Source organism: Bubalus bubalis, chromosome 12 (assembly GCF_019923935.1).
Source record: "Bubalus bubalis isolate 160015118507 breed Murrah chromosome 12, NDDB_SH_1, whole genome shotgun sequence".
Taxonomy (NCBI): Eukaryota; Metazoa; Chordata; class Mammalia; order Artiodactyla; family Bovidae; genus Bubalus; species Bubalus bubalis.
Window position 1 is genome coordinate 76,618,081 of NC_059168.1, and position 19,544 is coordinate 76,637,624.

At 41.1% G+C, this 19,544-nt stretch overlaps 1 long non-coding RNA gene across 1 annotated transcript; it reads right to left on the bottom strand.

Annotated features, from left to right (window-relative positions):
- Nucleotides 1-14,673: 14,673 nt before the first annotated feature.
- Nucleotides 14,674-17,756, bottom strand: LOC123328714. The gene is made up of 2 exons (XR_006543740.2): nt 16,696-17,756; nt 14,674-15,630 (listed from the first exon to the last, which is right to left on the bottom strand). It is a non-coding gene; the product is annotated as an uncharacterized LOC123328714 (long non-coding RNA).
- Between the last annotated feature and the right edge of the window lie 1,788 nt (nt 17,757-19,544).

Consider the following 19,544-nt stretch of genomic DNA (forward strand, 5'->3'; position numbering starts at 1 on the left):
GCCAACATCTGCTGGATCATCAAAAAAGCAAGAGAATTCCAGAAAAACTACGTCTGCTTTATTAACTATGCCGAAACCTTTGACTGTGTGGACCACAACAAACTGTGGGAAATTCTGAAAGAGATGGGAATACTAGACCACCTGATCTGCCTCTTGAGAAATCTGTATGCAGGTCAGGAAGCAACAATTATAACTGGATATGGAACAACAGAGTGGTTCCAAATCGGGCAGGGAGTACATCAAGGCTGTATGTTATCACCCTGCTTATTTAACTTACATGCAGAGTACATCATAAGAAATGCTGAGATGGATGAAGTATAAGCTGGAATCAAGATTGCCAGAAGAAATATAAATAACCTCAGGTATGCAGATGATACCACCCTTATGGCAGAAAGCAAAGAACTAAAGATCCTCTTGATGAAAGTGAAAGAGGAGAGTGAAAAAGTTGGCTTAAAACTCAACATTCAGAAAACTAAGATCATGGCATCTGGTCCCATCACTTCATGGCAAATAGATGGGGAAGCAATGGAAACAATGATAGACTTTATTTTGGGGGGCTCTAAAATCACTGCAGATGGTGATTGCAGCCATGCAATTAAAAGATGCTTACTCCTTGGAAGAAGTTGTGACTGACCTAGACAGCATATTAAAAAGCAGAGACATTACTTTGCCAACAAAGGTCCGTCTATTCAAAGCTATGGTTTTTCCAGTAGTCATGTATGAAGGTGAGAGTTGGACTATATAGAATGCTAAGTGCCCCAAAAATGATGCTTTTGAACTGTAGTATTGGCAAAGACTCTTAAGAGTCCCTTGGACAGCAAGGAGATCCAAGCAGTCCATCCTAAAGGAAATCAGTCCTGAATATTCATTGGAAGGACTGATGTTGAAGCTGAAACTCCAATACTTTGACCACCTAATGAGAAGAACTGACTCATTTAAAAGACCCTGATGCTGGGAAAGATTGAGGGCAGGAGGAAAAGGGGACGACAGAGGATGAGATGGTTGGATGGCATCACGAACTCAATGGACATGGGTTTGAGTAAACTCTGGGAGTTGGTGATGGACAGGGAAGCCTGGCGTGCTGCAGTACACGGGGTTGCACAGAGTTGGACACAAGCTGGAATCAAGCTGGAATCCTGAACAACTGGACTGAACTGAACTGAATCTAATAAGGAAGCTTTCAACACTATCCATGTTGCCCATCTTGAGACTTTCCTGGATTGCACCCACTTGTGTACTGAATAGGAATGTCCACTCCTCAGAGTGTAATCTTGCTAAATTTGTATCTCTAGGCCCAGCAAAAAGACTCATTGAATTTCATGCAAAGTGGATTTTTCCTTCATTTGTTGTTGTTGTTCAGCTGCTAATTTGTGTCGAACTCTTTGTGATCCCATGGGCTGCAGAATGCCAGGCTTCCCTATCCTTCATTCTCTTGAAGTTTGCTTAGACTCATGTCCACTGAGTCAGTGATGGCATCCAACCATCTTATTCTCTGCCGCCTCTTCTCCTTTTGTCTTTGATCTTTCCCAGCATTAGGGTCTTTCCCAGTGAGTCAGCTCTTCCCATCAGGTGGCCAAAGTATTGGCGCTTCAGCATCAGTCCTTACAATGAATATTCAGGGTTGATTTCTTTAGGATCGACTGGTCCTTGCTGTCCAACCGACTCTTAAGAGTCTTCTATAGCACCAGTTTGAAAGTATCAATTCTTCAGCACTCAGCATGATTTATGGGCCAACTCTCACATCCATACATGACTACTGGAAAAACCACAGCTTTGACTATACAGACCTTTGTCAGTAAAGTGATGTCTTTGCTTTTTAATATGCTCTGTAGATATGTCAAACTTTTCTTCAAAGGAGGAAATGTCTTTGAATTTTATGGCTGCTGTCACCCATCACAGTGATTTTGGAGCCCTGGAAAATAAAATCTGTCACTGTTTCCACTTTTTCCCTATTTGCCATAAAGTGATGGGACCAGATGCCATGATCTTAGTTTTAAGGCAACTTTTTCACTCTCCCCTTTTACTTTCATCAAGAGGTTCTTTAGTATCTCTTCATTTTCTGCCATTAGAGTGGCATCATTTACATATCTGAAGTTGTTACCATTTCTCCTGGCAATCTTGATTCCATCTTGTGATTCATCCAGCCCAGCATTTTGCATGATGTACTCTGTATATAAATTAAATAAGCAAGGTGACATATATAGCCTTCTTATACTCTTTTCCCAATCTTGAACTAGTCAAATATTCCATGTAAGGTTCTGACTGTTGCTTCTTGACCCACATACAGGTTTCTCAGGAGACAGGTAAGATGGTTGGGTAGTCCCATCTCTTTAAGAATTTTCCACAGTTTTTTGTGATCCACACAGTCAAAAGCTTCTGCATAGTCAATGAAGCAGAAGTAGATGTTTTCCTGGAATTCCCTTGCTTTCTCTGTGACTCAACAAACGTTGGTAATTTGATCTCTGCTTCCTCTACCTTTTATAAACCCAACTTTTACATCTGGAAGTTCTCAGTTCAGTTACTGCTGAAGTCTAGCTTGAAGGATTTTGAGCATAACCTTGCTAGCATGAGGAATGAGTGCAGTTGTCCGATAGTTCAAACATTGTTTGCCCCAGCCCTTCACTATTTTTCTGCTATTAAAAAAAGAACTGAGGAAGGAAAGATAATATACATGGTCACACTAATATATGAATGTAGTGGAAAAATATATTACCCTTCTATGTAAGAAACATTTTCATTTTATGATTTTTCAGTTTTTTGTTTTGGGCTGTGCTTGATGTTTGTTACTACAGGCAGACTTTCTCTGGTTGCAGTGAGCAGGGGTTACTTTTTGTTGCAGCGTGTGGGCTTCTCATTGTCATTTCATCCCTTGTTGCTGAGCACAGGCTCTAGGGTGCACAGGCACAAGAGTTGTGGCTCATGGCCTCCAGGGCACAGTAGTTGGGTCCCATAGGCTTAGTTGCTCCCTGGCATGTGGGCTCCTCCTGGACCAGCGACTGAGCCTGTGTCCCCTGTAATGGCAGGCAGATTCTTTACCACTGAGCCACCAGGGAAGTCCCAGGAATGTCTATAAATAGAGATAAATCTGAGGAAATTTTATTTCAGTTGGACTTGAAGGTAAATATCATTAGAAGCCGAGAGAGAGCTGGCAACTTATTTTCCATGCTAATGAAAACTCCAAAGAAACTGCCTTTAATGACCCAGGGGGACTCTAGAGCATGTGGTGAACTAAGTGTGGCTGACGTATTGTTACTGAACCAAGGTCTGGCTGCTGACTGCTCAAAAGCCATTAAAGAGGCCAGGCTGGTGGAAAGGAAAGTTTTCTTTATTTTGGATGCTGACAACCCAGGGTGAAGAGGGCAGACTCCTATCCAAAGGCCAAGTCTACCCCTGACAATTAGGGAACACGGGGTTTTTATAGACAGAGGGAGCAGGCTACCCGTAGGAATAGCACCATCAGCTCTGATGCTCATCCTGAAAATCAGTGATCTGATCAACATCACCTGGATTGTTTTAAGTACAGTTAATCATTCCTTCCAGGGTCGGTCTATTTCCATTTCTTAAAGGCAGTTCTCAGAATTTTGGCAGCTATGTCATGGCTATAGTCTGGTCATCGTGTAGTTAACTTGTTCCACCTGGTGTGGGTTTTAGTAGCAGTATTGAGTTGAGTCCTCACAGGACATGGTTCAGAATAAGACAGCTTACAGGATATGGTTCAGAATATTATCTATAGTCCCCAAGAATGAACAAATGGTCTTTAACTCTGCTTAATGACTGAACTATTATTATTTGATCTCCTTTGACTGTTTTCCTTTGTTTCTGCATCTTCTCTTCTATTGCTGGCTGAACAAACATTCCATTTCTGTTTCCTTTGGGCCTCACTGACTTACTCCTGGAATATCTGTATGGCCCTTGCTCCCTAGAATAAAACCAAGTTGTGTGTAATGTAAAGTTGTGTGTAATGTGGTCGCCTTATGATCTTAGCTGTCTTAGCTGCCCACACAGAAGAGACCTGAGGCCATGGAAAGTGCAGAGCCAAAGTTATTAGGGAGAGAAGTAGAATGGCAGTCACCAAATAAACCTCAGGCCATGGGCGTGTCCCAGCATGCCTGCATCTGTCAGTCTATTATTGCCTGATGAGTTAGTCCAGGCTTCTCTTAGGACTTTATCTCATTTTCTTCTCAGGTTGGATGGCTCTAGCCCCTTCCCAAAGCCATTCAGAGAAGAGAATGAGATCAGAGTCTCAGCATCACCAGCAAAGGAGGTTTGGAATCTTCCACTGGGCATCCAGGATTGGCAGTCCCTAGGTCCACAGAGTCCCAGTAGGACCCTATACTCTGCTTCTGCTATATAACATAGATGCTGGGAAAGATTGGGGGCAGGAGGAGAAGGGGGTGACAGAGGATGAGATGGTTGGATGATATCACTGACTCAGTGGACATGAGTTTGAGCAAACTCCAGGAGATAGTGAAAGACACGGAATCCTGGCATGCTGCAGTCCATGGGTTGCAAAGAGTTGGACAAGACTTAGCAATCTAACAACAACTAGTCTGTTCACCAGGGAATATGCCACATTTGCATTTCAGGAAAAAAAAAAGAGCGTTAATGCATGTTTAACACAGTGTCTGGAAAGTATTTAACATTTAATAATATTAGCAGTTATCATGAAACAAAAGGGGAAAGGGTAACATCAAGTGACACAAAAAGGTCTAATAGATGAAAAAAAGTTTAAAAGGTCATTGACTTTGGCAATCTGAAGGTCACTGGTACCCAGATAAGAGCACTTCTGGCAAAGTGCATTGAGTGATGAATAGAAGGGGGAGAAACTAAACAGAGAATGGTAAACTTTTCAAGAAATTAGCATCTAAAGGATTGGCAAAGGACTAGGCTCCAGCTAGAGAGTGCACCCCAGGTCAGTAAAATCATTTTTTGCTTCTTCTCACCTGGGATGGGGAGCATCATGTCGTGATGCTAAAGTCTTCATGGGTCCTAGCTCTTCTGCATCCCCCACTTTTGTCTCCTTGATATCCCTCCAGCATGCATGGCTTTCCTGGTATCTAGGCAACTTCCAAAAGCAAGACCTTCCAGGACCATAGGATATGCTTGTTTAAATTGCTTGTCCACAGGAAGGATTATAAAAAATCAATGGCTAATGTTTTATCCACATATTCTTTATGTACAGCTGTGATCTCCAACTGAAATATTAGCATTCTTTCTTTCTTAAGCTATGACTCATTTAATCATCCTTTTGGAGACCTAGTTTGGACTCCAAGCAGGAGTGGGTGGACTCATTTAGCAGAGGTTTGATGCCCATAACTGGAGGAGGGCATGACAACCCACTCCAGTATTCTTGCCAGGAGAATCCCATGGACTTAGGAGCCTGACGGTCTGAAGTTCAGAGGGTTGCAAAGAGTCGGACATGACTGAAGTGACTGAGCACACACACGATGGCCATGAAACTGTTGTGTGTCGTTTCAGTGGATTCGAAGAGTTTCATTACCACAGTCCTTTATGTCTCAGTGTAGAAAAGAATTCAGCAAGAGGCAAAGTGATAGATAAGAAGTGATTTACTGGAACAGGAGGCTTGTGGAGCCTACAAGCAGGCAGGTGAGAAATGTCGTGCCCCAAGAACTTACTGGGCTACAGTTTTATAATCAGAATAAAAGTGCGCAGGGGGAGAAGAACTTTGTTGTCTTTCTTCAGTAGATGTTATGCTTCCGTCATCAGCTTCTCCTCCAGGTTGAGCAGGGGAGTTTTCTTGTTCATACAAGGTCAAGTAAGGTCCACAAATGATTGTTTTATATGTGTGTAGAGGGCAAATCCTAGGGATCATTAGTCTACTGAACTCACTGGGCAAGATGTGGGTCTCATGCCACCATTGTTTTATTGATTGGGGGCATGTCTCATGCTTCTGTTACATGCTTTTGCTGCTAAGCAAACCTACTTGGTTTTGTGGTTAAGTAAAACAGTTCTCTTTAGTAATCATTAATATATGAGGGTCTCCCATATTTTTTCTACCTAAAACCTCCTAGTGGGATTAACAATTTGATCACCTACTTTGCCCCTTTATCTCTATCAGCCAGAATCTGAAGAAAGTCCCAGAGCTGCTTAGAGGGCATCTGTTCTAGGGGTGGCCAAACAGAGGGTACCTGACTCTAAGAGGAATCCAGTTCCTTTCCCTGGAAAATGATTCAACTGCAACCTTCTGTTAGATTTGGTCATTCCAGAGGCTACCTTGTCTTTGTGTAAGGTTTTCAGTCTTCTCAAAAAAAAAGCTTTCTGAGAGCCTTTAAAGCTCTGGGTGCAAAAACATTACATCTTCAAATCATTTCTGCCCTGTATCGTAGCTTTGACTTTGTCAATTTTTAAGAGTATTACAAATTGACAGCTGGTCAGCAAAAATCAGCCTGATCATCTCTTCTCCCTGAAATCCCTTAAATACATTCATTTCTCAGATTTCTGTAGGGTTTATTTCCTCATATTCTCTCCCTTAACTGTGTTAGTGATTCTTTCCTCTTTTCATGAGTCATGCTTGCAATGTTTCTTATTGACAAAATAAATGTTGAAACCAACTCAGCAACTGGGCTTAATATCGTATACTTGAATCCTTGTATTCTATGATAATCCAAACCTGACTGGTTGGGACACTTGGCGGTGGATCCTCTATCTCTGTTTTGAGAAGATAACATGACCTAGACTTCAGAAACTGCACAGATGTTGATAAAGGAATAAATTCTATGAAAAAGTGTTTTTGTTGTTGTTTTAAATTAAGGTGGTATTTTCAAAAAACTGCCATCGCTCTATCGCCAAGTAAACGCTCTGGCATAACAAGAACAAAAAAGTATCTTACAACCCAGTTCCACTGGGTTGGTACTTCTCTAGAATCATTTTTTGAGGTTTTTCTGAACCTGTATTCTAAGCTATGCGTGCATGCTGAGTCACTTCAGTCGTGTCCAACTGTTTATGACCCTATGGACCATAGCTGGCCAGGCTCCTCTGTCCATGGGATTCTCCAGGCAAGAATACTGGAGTGGATTGCCATTTCCTCATTTAGGGGATCTTTCTGACCTAGGCATCGAACCTGCATCTCTTATGTCTCCTGCATAGGCAGGCAGGTTCTTTACCACTAGCGCCATCTGGGAGGTTGTTCTAAGCTATGATCATACATATTTTCCATTGCATCTGTACATACTAATTCCTCTGCCTAGGGATCCCAAGTTTCCACAAACCTATGTTAAATTGGACATAATTTTATGTCCAATTCAAACATTAACTCTTTTCTAAAAGTTTCAGCAAATCCCTGCATGGAAATCTGAAGTACACATTCCTATGCCATGAACTGTAGCATATTCATTTTAATTGGCTGGTTTCATTCCCTGGGGGCATCTTACATTAATATCTGATTCTAAATGTCCAGTTCAGTTTCTTGTAAGCAATAATTAATAAATAGTGAAATGTTTACATTGCTTATTGCCTACCTCAAATAAATTGGTCACATTATTTCTAAATTTACAAAGTTTGTTTAAAATGTGATAGTTTTCAATTAATCCTTGATCAGCTGGTGATGCTCTATATTTTCTCAATGGAACTTCATCTCATTTTAAGTCTGATGTATATTAGAGACTTCATTGTCTTAAGAGAAATCAGAATTTGAATGGTTAGATTTAAGTTTCTTGGTAGTATGTGGGTGTATGTGTGTGCTTAGTCACTCAGTGGTGTCCGATTCTTTGTCACCCCATGGACTGTGGCCCACCAGGCTCCTCTGACCATGGAATTCTTCAGGCAAGGATACTGGAGTGGGTTGCCATTTACCTTTCCAGGGGATCTTCTCAACCCAGGCATCAAACCTGGGTCTCCTTCATTGCAGGCAGATTCTTTACTGTCTGAACCACCAGGGAAGCCCTCCTGGTAGTACAGATGATCCCAGATGGAAATTTGGAAGAAAAAAAAAATGTAGCGTTTATCTGTTTCATCTAATTTTGCTAAATATGGGAAGAATCAAAAAATGGTAAGTGGCTGGTACCAAGCCAAACAGTGATGTGGAATCAGATCCAAGACTAGAATGTAGGTCTCCTGATCCACATTTCTAGAATTACTGAAAATAAAATTAGATTAAGATATCTGAGTCTCGTTTTTGGCTTTGCCATCAATAAACTGGGTGATTTAAAGCACAGTCCCCGTACTCTGGGAATTAAATGTGAGACAAGAGAGGCAAGGAACATTGTGTCAATCACTTCACAATATGTTTATCATAATTTTTATTACAAAATTAATTGTAGTGAATGGTTTTGTGGCAGATGAAGACCCCTGTAGGTCACAGCTCTGGCTGAACTCTCCCTGGCTTTGCCACCTCCATAATGGGAGAATTTTCTCACAGAGTAACGCTTGGCAGCTTGTCAGGAATATGCCTTCACGTTCCTCGGGCTGGAAAGGTGTTTTATGGTTGGATTTTAGGCATTTCAAGGCAGAAGAAAGAAAGGTCGGGGAGGCAGTGGTAGAGTGTTGTTCAGGAAGCTCGTTATTCACAGTGGTCTCGTACCTTCCCAGCAAGCAGCGTGTGCCTAATCCAGGTTACACCGCTCACACCCAGCCATGCCTCGTCTCTAACCGCTAGGATTGTTTAATCACTCTGTGGTGAATAAAGACCTGTACAAAAATGGTCACAATGGCAGGACAGATACCTTCACAGCTTTCTATGCTCTGGAGTGAGGTTGGTGGAGTGGGATGATTGGAAGGGAAGGATAAAGATGTGCCCATGCACAGAACCTAGTTCTCAAACCTCTCTGTACAGCCCTTAAATCTTCTATTCCTTTGTACCTAAGATAGTATTTACTATATAGATCATACACCTATATGGGATCAGTATAGAGGTAAATGGTCTCCCTTATGGGCAGCATTTTATTTGCCTTAGCACACAGCATGCAGGGGTGCCAAGCCCCTCCACACCCTGAGAATATAAGTAGTTACTAATCACCTCTTGTCTAGCTAGTTAGTATTGGCGAATATATATATCCTGTGTGTGTGTATATGTACTAGGTAAAACTTCCTTAGTCATTGCCTGATAGAGACAGACATCACTTGGTGGATACCTTGATATCTTCTTATTAATAAGATGCCCAAAGCTCAGATTAACTCCCTAAGACTTTCAATAGGCTTTTCTGAAAATCAGCATTATAACCACTGGTTACCCTTTAGCCACCCATTTTGAAATTTGGATATAAAAGTGATCCCATTTTCTTGCCCTGTTGCATTTCCCCTCATGGCTCTATTATCACCAAGGGACACCCAGACTTATCCGCCTTAATAGTACATTTCATTGTTTTCCATAGGACTAGAGATAAATGGATTTGTAAAGAAAAAAATGGAATTGGATTTTTCTCCTCCTTTTGATAACTTAGTAGGAATTCCAAAATTATTACTTGAGAGATTTTCCTCACTGTGACTAGATTATTGTCTGTGCTACAATTTAATTTCTCTTGCCTATATCAACATTTAAAGAAAAAAAAAAGGTATGACTATAAGGATAGACTGTGTTCACTCTCTCTGAATTTGAAGAAAAAGAGGTGAATGAGTTTCTGTTCATTCAAAGTGTGTGCTGGAGGGGGTGAAATGTCTGTGGGTCATTCTGGTGGTTAATTTTGTGGTAAGTAGCTATATCTGACTCACAATCACTTTGGACATTTAAATGTAAGCTGTCTTGCTGTTTAAAATCATTGTATGTGACTTTTTCATGCCCAGTGCCCTAGACGCTATAAACCATTACTGAGCTTGTGTTCCTGAGGATATTACAGCTCCTATGTCTTGCCTGATGGTAGGACGTAGCCTTTACAGAGAATCATGAAGAGCTGACTGATAGTGTTTTCCAATCTGCTGGGTTATTAGAGGAAGAACCTGTAGTGTGAAGAGAGGAAGGGACTGGACTGGAAACTTGTATGTGACAAGGCAGGAAAATAAGGGCCAGAGTTGGGGTGAGGAAGCACTGAAAGAGCCAGAGGGAAGTTGTGTTAGATTCTGGCTAAGACAGCTGAGCTCATGAGGGCAGGGAACAGGCTGGAAGGCTGGCTGGCATAGCAAAGCACATTCCCACAAGATTGCCTTCTTGCTAAGGAATCTGAACTGACTTTCCTCCACTTTGTGTGTGTTTCATGACTTATTAAATAGATTAGTTACATTGATTTTTACTTTGAGATTTCCAGGCAATCACACAATACTTGAATTTTTCAATCCTGTTGCTACATTATATGTTAATAAAAGCCAATAGCAAACATTTAAAAAGTTTTCCTAGATTAGGACCCTTCCAAGAATCAATAATCTCATTGACATGGTTCAAAAAGCTATCAATTCTATGAGGACCACTAATGGCTGCAGAAAGCAGGCATGTAAACACCACCAGAAAAATCAATGTTCTCTCTAAGTCATCGACAATTCTTGATGGCAACTGGAATTATGAAAAGCATAACATGTGTCTCATGACTTAAGCATTTGAAAAAGATCCATGTCAGGCTAGCTGGTGTCCTATTGTCCAGGATAAGGCAACTATAGGTAGTCACTGTTGATCTGATAACTTCTACTGGAAAATATTCTATGTGTTATAAGATATAACGTCATATATATTACTCATTTGACACCCAGAACCACCACCCTGTGAAGTGGAGAGGAAGGTACACTAGCCTTATGCTGTGAATTTACGGAGAAAATAAGAGAAGTTATACATTGGCCAACTTACCTTGGAAAGAGTTGGGAGCAAAGCTTTTTTTTTTTTTTTTTTTTTTTTTTAAAAAAGAATTTCATTTACTTGTCTATTTATTTTTGGCTGTGCTGGGTCTTCGTTGCTGCGTGGGCTTTTCTCTCCTTGCTATATGAAGGCTTCTCATTGCAGTGACTTTTCTTGTTGCGGATTTCAGGCTATAGGATGAACAGGGTTCAGTAGTTATGTCACATGGGCTCAGTAGTTGTAGCTCCCAGGTTCCAGAGCACAGGCTCAATAGTTGTGGTGCACAGGCTTAGTTGCTCCAAGGCATGAGGAATCTTCTTGCACCAGGGATCTTCTTGCATCAAACCTGTGTCTCCTGCATTGGCAGGCAGATTCTTTACCTCTGAACCACCAGGGAATCCCTAGAACTTTTCTGATTTCTATTCTTTTGTCCTTGGTGGTGATGAATATCCACACCATTACAATTGCAAATGCAATGATTACTTTTTATTTACCAATTCTCACTGGGCTGTAGTTAAGAAATAGTTTCCAGGGAAACCTAAAAGCTAGTGAAGGATTCAGAAGGGTCAACTACTTAGAGCACCTCACCTACATTTGTATAATTAACATAAGAGTACTCATAGAAAAATAAGAACTATACTTTTTCACGCTCTTCAATTGTCTCACTAGTTCCTGGAGCCTCTCTACTCTCTCAAGTGGGTGGTATTTGGCATTTCTTCCTATATGTCCCCATTTTAGAGAGAGATAATGACAAATAGAACTGAACTTACTGAGATATTCAACTCCTAACTCTGCTTCTTGTTTCATCCTCTAACAGTGTAACTTCTTTTCTGTAGCCGAATCTTTGGTTGAATGTTTTAAAAATACACATTTTTATTAAAATAAAAAACATGTTTACAAGTGAATTGAAGGTTTGTCCTTAAAGAAACAGCACTAATAGAAAGGAATGTTCCTGGGAGTTCCTCGATGCTGTAATGAATTCAACATTCTTCAATCAAATTTAAAATTTAATTATAGTTAATTGTTCTTTTTTTAATGAAGTATTTTTGACATAATGCTCTATTATTATATAATTAGATAACTAACTCCATTAATCACCTTACAGCTTATTTTTCTTTATGTTTTCTTTAAATATTTATATCCTATGCCCATTGTTATAGCCACAAAGCTCAACCATAATCAGGAATGTGAGGGAGTGAAGAACTTAGTGAAGGATGCTGCTGCTAAGTCACTTCAATCATGTCCGATTCTGTGCGACCCCATAGACGGCAGCCCACCAGGCTCCCCTGTCCCTGGGATTCTCCAGGCAAGAACACTGGAGTGGGTTGCCATTGCCTTCTCTGTTAGTGAAGGATGGTCACCGTTATTTCCCCAAGGGTACCTCTCATGCTTTTTGATTTATTAGAAAATCAAATGTTTGCAAAATACTTTCTATATTCTTGAATGCATGATAGGCACTCAAAACTTAATCTACCATTTGCTGACCAGTTAATATGTGCCATTCAAGCACGTTGCTAGGACTGGATTCAAAGGAAAGGGCTGGAAAGAGATGACTAAAATGTAACTTTTGACTGAGAGGAGTTTATAATTTTCTTAAAGAGAATCCAGGAAGGATGCTCATAGCTCTTTCTCTTAAGACATTCATGGTGCAAAATAGAAAATCCAGTGAAATATATATCACAGATGTGAGAATGTATTAGACTGGGTGCCCAGTGATGGCAGGAGAGTTTTTCTGGCTGCATCCAATCTTCTGGTGACCTTGACCTGGTTAGGTTTTACATGTTAAGTCTGCATTAAAGGTGAGTCTTGACTGGTAGACAGTTCATGTCCTAGCTCATATCTTTGTTTCTAAGTTGAAATGCTAGCGTGGCATCATACTCATTCTCTATATCTGCAAATGGCCAGAGAACTGTATTCAAATTCCTTTTATCTTGCTGGAGACATTTATGAAAACCCAACTCTGCAGTCTGTATATTCTTAGGCAGATTGCTTAACCTTGCTGTTTCTGTTTCCTTACTTGTAAAATGGAATATTTATAGAGTAGTGAGAATTTTAAAAGTTAATAAATACAAATCACTCAGAACAATTCCTAACACACAATACAAATGCAAAATGATAGGTATTATTTTCATTCTAATTTTATTTTCCTATTGTCTTTAGAGATGAAATGAAAATGGACTTTGTCAGTGTCTTCTTTCCTGTCTAAAACTCACATCTGAATATCCATGAGCAGTTTTCATGGGAGTGTTTGAAAGCTTTTTGTTTTCATTTTTTAAATTAATGAACTTGGCTGCACTGGATCTTTGTTGCTGTGTGCCTACTTTTTTCTCTAATGGTCGTGAGTGGGTCTACTCTAGTTGTAGTGAGTGGGCTTCTCATTGTGGTGGCTTCTCTTGCTGCAGAGCAGGCTCTAGAGCACGTGGGCCTCAGTAGTTGCAACTCAGGCTCTAGAGCGCAGGCTCAGTGGTTGTGGTGCAGGGGCCTAACTGTACTGCAGCATGTGGAATCTACCCAGACCAGGGATCAAACTCATGTCCCCTGTATTGGAAGGTAGATTCTTAAGCACTGGACCACCACCTTAACCCTAATTCTTGTGTTTTGAAGGCAAAAAAAAAAAAAAAAAGACATTTGAATTGATTGTTACCTTCATGTATCTTAGGCTTCCCTTATGGCTCAGCTGGTAAAGAATCCACCTGCAGTGCGGGAGACCTGGGTTCGACCTCTGGGTTGGGAAGGTCCCCTAGAGAAGGGAAAGGCTACCTACTCCAGTATTCTGTTCTGGAGAATTCTATGGACTGTATAGTCCATAGGGTTGCAAAGAGTTGGACATGACTGAGCAACTTTCACTTCACTTCATGTATCTTCTCCATTGTTTTGATGTCCTAATGGCTATTTCCTCTGGATATTACATTAGTGAACATTCTATTGGCTAAAATGGCCATCTCACCAAAAAAAATAATAATAAAAGAGAAGAAAATGAAAAGGATACTAGAAAAACAATCTATTTTATTGCTGACTTACTAGAACTTTATTAAGTTCTAGTACAACTGAATTCTGTACAATTGGATTCTGTACAACTGATTTGTTGTCATTTAGACCATCTAAATTATGGAAATGTATCTAAAACCTGAGGATTGAGAGTTTCCCATGGAGGAGCTGTCTGCTTCTGGAGGAAGTTCCTTAAGGAAGCTTTAGGAATGTCAACATTAGTTGACAAATTGATAATTAAAAATTGCAGTAAGAAATATTTTCTCTTGGAACTGTCCCAGAGTTATTTTTTTCTTTTCTATAATTAATAAGAAAACTAAGCAGCATATGCTAAAATAAACACTATATTGAACACCCAGCAGAGTAGACTGAGCTTCATGCTAGGCTTCCATGATGTGGTGGACTTACCACAGAAGGATGTGTCTGAGCCTGGTCTCTACAGGTCTCACTGGGAAAAGTGAGGACACCCACACATCAGCTCTTCCTTCACAGCAGTGGAAAGAAACTATGTTTGCACAAATAGATACAGTTCATTGGGGGTGAGAGTAGAACTGAATATTTCACAGAGATACTGAGAAATATGGGGCAGAAACTGACCCATAAAGTTTTACTTTTCTGTGTTCCTTATCTTGTCTCTCAATACACTGAAACATCTTCAAAGTTGAGATTCATATATTCTTTTCTCTTTCATCTAAGCACCTAGCTTGCCAGTGCTTGGTTCAGGAAGTGAAGTGAGTCGCTCAGTCATGTCCAACTCTTTGCAACCCTATGGACTATACAGTCCATAGAATTCTCCAGAACAGAATACTGGAGTAGGTAGCCTTTCCCTTTTCTAGGGGATCTTCCCAACCCAGGGATCAGACCCAGGTCTCCCACATTGCAGGCAGATTCTTTACCAGCTGAGCCACAAGGGAAGCCCCTGGTTCAGCAAAGAACTGTTCATTTGTTGACTGGTCATGGGTGGGATCTAAGGTGATAGGTGCTTATATTTAATGAATTATGAGTATAGTAGCAAGAACTCCTTATAATTTTATTTAATTTGCACAACTATTCTCTAAGGTCAATGGTATCAGTCCCAATTTATAGATGAGAAAACTGAGGCTGAGATAAGCTAAACAATTTTCCAAAATCAAAATCATGTTTCTATCTCAGCTCCATCTTTGTACATTTCTTGAAAGAAACCAGGTTGATGGCACCTTTTACCCACTTAGTTCCCACTTTAAACATTAATATTAGAACCCTACATCTTTTTATTACAATTATTCACTAAGGCAGTAGAATTTTTTGAGGATTTATAAGAAAGAAAGAAGGGCTATGATTTGAGATAAGAGTAAAAAGGCTAAGAAAATCTCCAAAGACAAAAAACATACAACTAGTATTCTTCTGGAAGTATTCTTCCAACAAATCATTTGGAAAATGAATTTACATTTAAATCCAGCTCTTGTGGATGCAAAATTATGTGCAGTTAACTCCACTGGTACCAATAGTTGTCCAAGCTCTTAAGTGTTGCTCTTTTAAATTGTATAATGACCCCAGGGACTTCTTGGAGGATGGGGAAAAATGAAAGTGGGTGTGATGAAAAGCTATTGAGAGAAACTGAGACCACAAAAGATAGACACATTTTCACAGTCATTTACAATCTAACCTAAAGGGAGACACCCCAAGGGCTCCGAAGCAATACCAATCTCTCTGAATCACAGTTTTATAACCTGTAAAGTTGGAAAGCAAAGGCCTGCTGTCCCTCTTACAAAAGGAGAAAAGGGTAGGTGGCAGTCACATGGAGCAACTCAGCAGCAGGACCCTTCTATATTGGGCTTCCGTCTCCCATGCCTGCAGCTTCAGAGCACAAAGTCCTTCCTCTTCCTTCCCCTCCTGGCCACATCCCTGTTCCCTGGTTGAGGTGCCTTTTGCAATGCTGTGCTGATTGTCTGTGAAGGTTGCATCAAGGAATGGTGCATTACTGTTTTGTACTCCAAGAGCGAGCAAAACATGGCTATATTTACTTATTTATTTTTTAAAAATAATTTTTATTTTTAAATTAATTTTTATTGGAGTATAGTTGCTTAACAATGTTGTGTAAGTCTCTACTGTAAAGTGAATCAGCTAGATGTGTACATAAATCCCCTCTCTTTTGGATTTCCTTCCCATTTAGGTCACCACAGAGTGCTGAGTAGAGTTCCTTGACCCACACAGTAGGGTCTCCTTAGCTATCTATGTTATGACTAGCATCAACAGTGTATATATTGTAGAATCTAGAAAAGTGGTATGTGCTGTGTGTGCTGTGCTTGGTCGCACAGTTGTGTCTGACTCTTTGCAACCCCATGGATGTAGCCCGTCAGGTTCTTCTGTCCATGGGGATTCTCCAGGCAAGAATACTGGAGTGGGTTGCCATGCCCTCCTCCAAGGAATCTTCCCACCCCAGGGATCAAACCCAGGTATCCTGCACTGCAAGCACATTCTTTACCATCTGGGCCACCACAGAAGCCCAGAAAAGTGGTATAGATGATCTTATTTGCAAAATAGAACTTTTACATGTATGTGCGTGTATGCCAAGTTGCTTCAGTCATGTCTGACTCTTTTCAACTCCATGGTCTGTAGCCCTCCAGTTTCCTCTGTCCATGGTATTCCCTAGGCAAGAATACTAGAGTGGTTGCCATTTCCTCCTCCAAGGGAATCTTCCCAACCCAGGGATCGAACCCGAGTCTCTTACCTCTCCTGCATTGGCAGGCAGGGTGCTTTATAGTACCACCCGGGAAGCCCTTTACATATAGAGCTCCTACCAATTTCAAAGAGCAGCTTTTAGAAATGGATCGCTCTTAAGATACAGATTAAGGCCAGTGGGCCAGAATTGTTCAATAAAATCCCTTGTGGGCTGGGGAGTCATGGTGCTATACCTAGGGTTTAATAAGGAAGTCTAAACACCATCTGACAGTCCTGTCCTGGCTATGTCAAGCATACCCCAGACTGCCTTGCCGGGGACCCTTATACTGTACCCGTTAGTAGATGAGCAGGAGGGAGTTAGTGACGACAAAGGCCATTTTCTCTGCGTTTTATGGATTCAAATGCACTTAAAGTACCAGGTCAAAAGTTCAGAGTGGTGCTTGTTCGTTCTTCTGGCAGAAGTGCGATCACAAGGGAGAAGGAGTTACACTCTGCAAGAACTGAAAGAGAGAGGATTCTGAAGACATTATCAACTGACTCCAGTGAGAGGGCGGCTTACACTGCATTTGATTCCTAAGACTACAAAAAGTTTCAGGCTGACGCTGTAAGTGCATTCTGAAGGGAAAAATAAAGTATTTCCTCCAGTTCTGGCAGTTCCGCAAGGAAAAAGAGGTATTAGCAGAAGTCTGAGCCTTCAGGGGTCTGGCTCACATCCCAGCCAGATCCTGAGAAAATGGCAGGACTTCCAAAAATTCTTGTGGCAGGGATCTGCATTTCCTGTCCTAAATGGTTAGGCCATCTGGAATGTCTGTTAGGGAAGCATTACACTGTCCTCATAGGCTCCCAAAACCTCTTCAAGTATTCTACAGAATAAAAATAAGTGGAATAAAAGCAAACCAACTCTTCCAGAGGGGAGAGGCACAAACATACCAGAGTCAGATGGAAAGATCAAAATATACAGAACGAAGAATGTTAAATGTACATTTCACTGAGCTTCTCTGAGCGACATCAAAGAGTCAATTTAAGATGGAGAACTGAATTTAATGTCAGGCCATTTGTGCCACGATTTCCTCCTGAAGTTCTTCAGCTACTTCCCTTAGGTAGGCAAATGGTCTCCATACAGGTGGGACCTCAGAAGGCAGGTGGCTCCTTGCAACAACCCCCAACTCCCAAAAAGCAACCAAAGTGTTTTAATGATGGAGAGACAGGCATTTCATCTGTCTATATACAAGACAGCATTATTCTTCTTTAGCTGTCACTGTCATTTTAGAATATATATGCAAAGGAACTGACAAGTTAAAACGCTTAACAGAGAATCTAGGCATAATGCAAACATGCCCACACACAGTGTATTCGTTTTCTGTTACTGTGTAAGGAGTTACCATAAACTCAGTGATCTTAAACAATATCTATTTATTATCTCCCAATAATGTAGGTCAGAAGTCCAAGCAGGCGACTGAGCTCCCTGCTTTGGGTATCAGAAGGCTAAAATCAAGGTATCTGCTAGACTGGACTAACCTGGATGCTCCAAGTAAGAACCCACTTCTAGATTCATTCCAGCTGCTGGCGTAATTCAGTTAAGTGGGCTATATAAGACTAAGATTCCCATTTCCTCATTGGCTATCAGCAAAGGCCCATCTCAGCTCCTTAAGGTCATCTATATTCCTTCTCATGTGGGCCCTCTATCTTCAAACCAGTAAAGCCCATTGATTCCCGCTCACCATTGGAATCTCTCTGATTTTCCTTCTGCCTGCAGCCTGAGAAAAATCTCTGCTTTTAAAGGACTCACATGGGCTTCCCTTGTGGTTCAGTGGTAAAGAATCTGCCTGTCAATGCAGGAGACATTGGTTCGATCACTGATCCAGGAAGATCCCACATGCTGCGGAGCCGTTAACTATTGAGCCTGTGCTCTAGGGCCCAGGAGCCACAACCCCTGAGGCCCACAAGCTCTAGAGCCCATGCTTCACATCAAGGGAAGCCACCGCAATGAGAAGCCCATGCACCATAACTAGAGACTATCCCCTACTCGACACAACTAAAGAAAAGCCGGCACAGCAGCGAAGATCCAGCACAGCCAAAAATAAATAAGCAAATAAAAATTAAAAAATAAATAAAGTGCTCCCGTGAGTAGATTAGGTTCACCTGGATAGTCTCCCTTTCAATATATAATAAGGAACCTGAACACAGGAGCAACAGGGAGCAAATATCTTGGAGATCATCTTGAAGGTCTGCCTACCATGTATAGAGCAGGACTCCTCCCCAAGACAGAAACAGCAGAGTGATTTCCAAAGTGATGATGACTTGAGAAAAAGTGGCCTGCATTTTTGTGTATGTGTGAAACGTACAACCACAAAGAGTGTAGTGGCAGCTGTGGCTGTCAATCTCACGTGCTTGTTGCTAAGTATCCTTTAAAATGACCTCAGGCATACATTCTACCTCTGCCCATACAGTTCTTCCCCTTTTTGACTTCCTGCCTTATCCCATTTCCCATCATAGAAGTCTCAGCCCTGGGAATTCCCTGGCAGTCCAGTGGTTAGGATTCTGTGTTTTCACTCCTGAGGGTCTGGGTTCAATTCCTAGTTGGGGACTAAGATGCCACGAGTCAAAAAAAAAGAAGAATATATTCAGTGCCGTTACTCATGCTCTGTCCACACAGATCTCATTACATACACCTTTCCTTTCTCAGGTCACTCGGAGCTCCTGAAGCGTGGTTAAAGAATCCGTGGAGATTCCTTAAAAAACTGGAAATAGACCTGCCTTATGATCCAGCAATCCCACTGCTGGGCATACACACTGAGGAAACCAGAAGGGAAAGAGACACGTGTACCCCAATGTTCATCGCAGCACTGTTTATAATAGCCAGGACATGGAAGCAACCTAGATGTCCATCAGCAGATGAATGGATAAGCAAGCTGTGGTACATATACACAATGGAGTATTATTCAGCCATTAAAAAGAATACATTTGAATCAGTTCTAATGACGTGGATGAAACTGGAGCCTATTATACAGAGTGAAATAAGCCAGAAAGAAAAACACCAATACAGTATACTAACGCATATATATGGAATTTAGAAAGATGGTAACAATAACCCTGTGTACGAGACAGCAAAAGAGACACTGATGTATAGAACAGTCTTATGGACTCTGTGAGAGAGAGGGAGGGTGGGAAGATTTGGGAG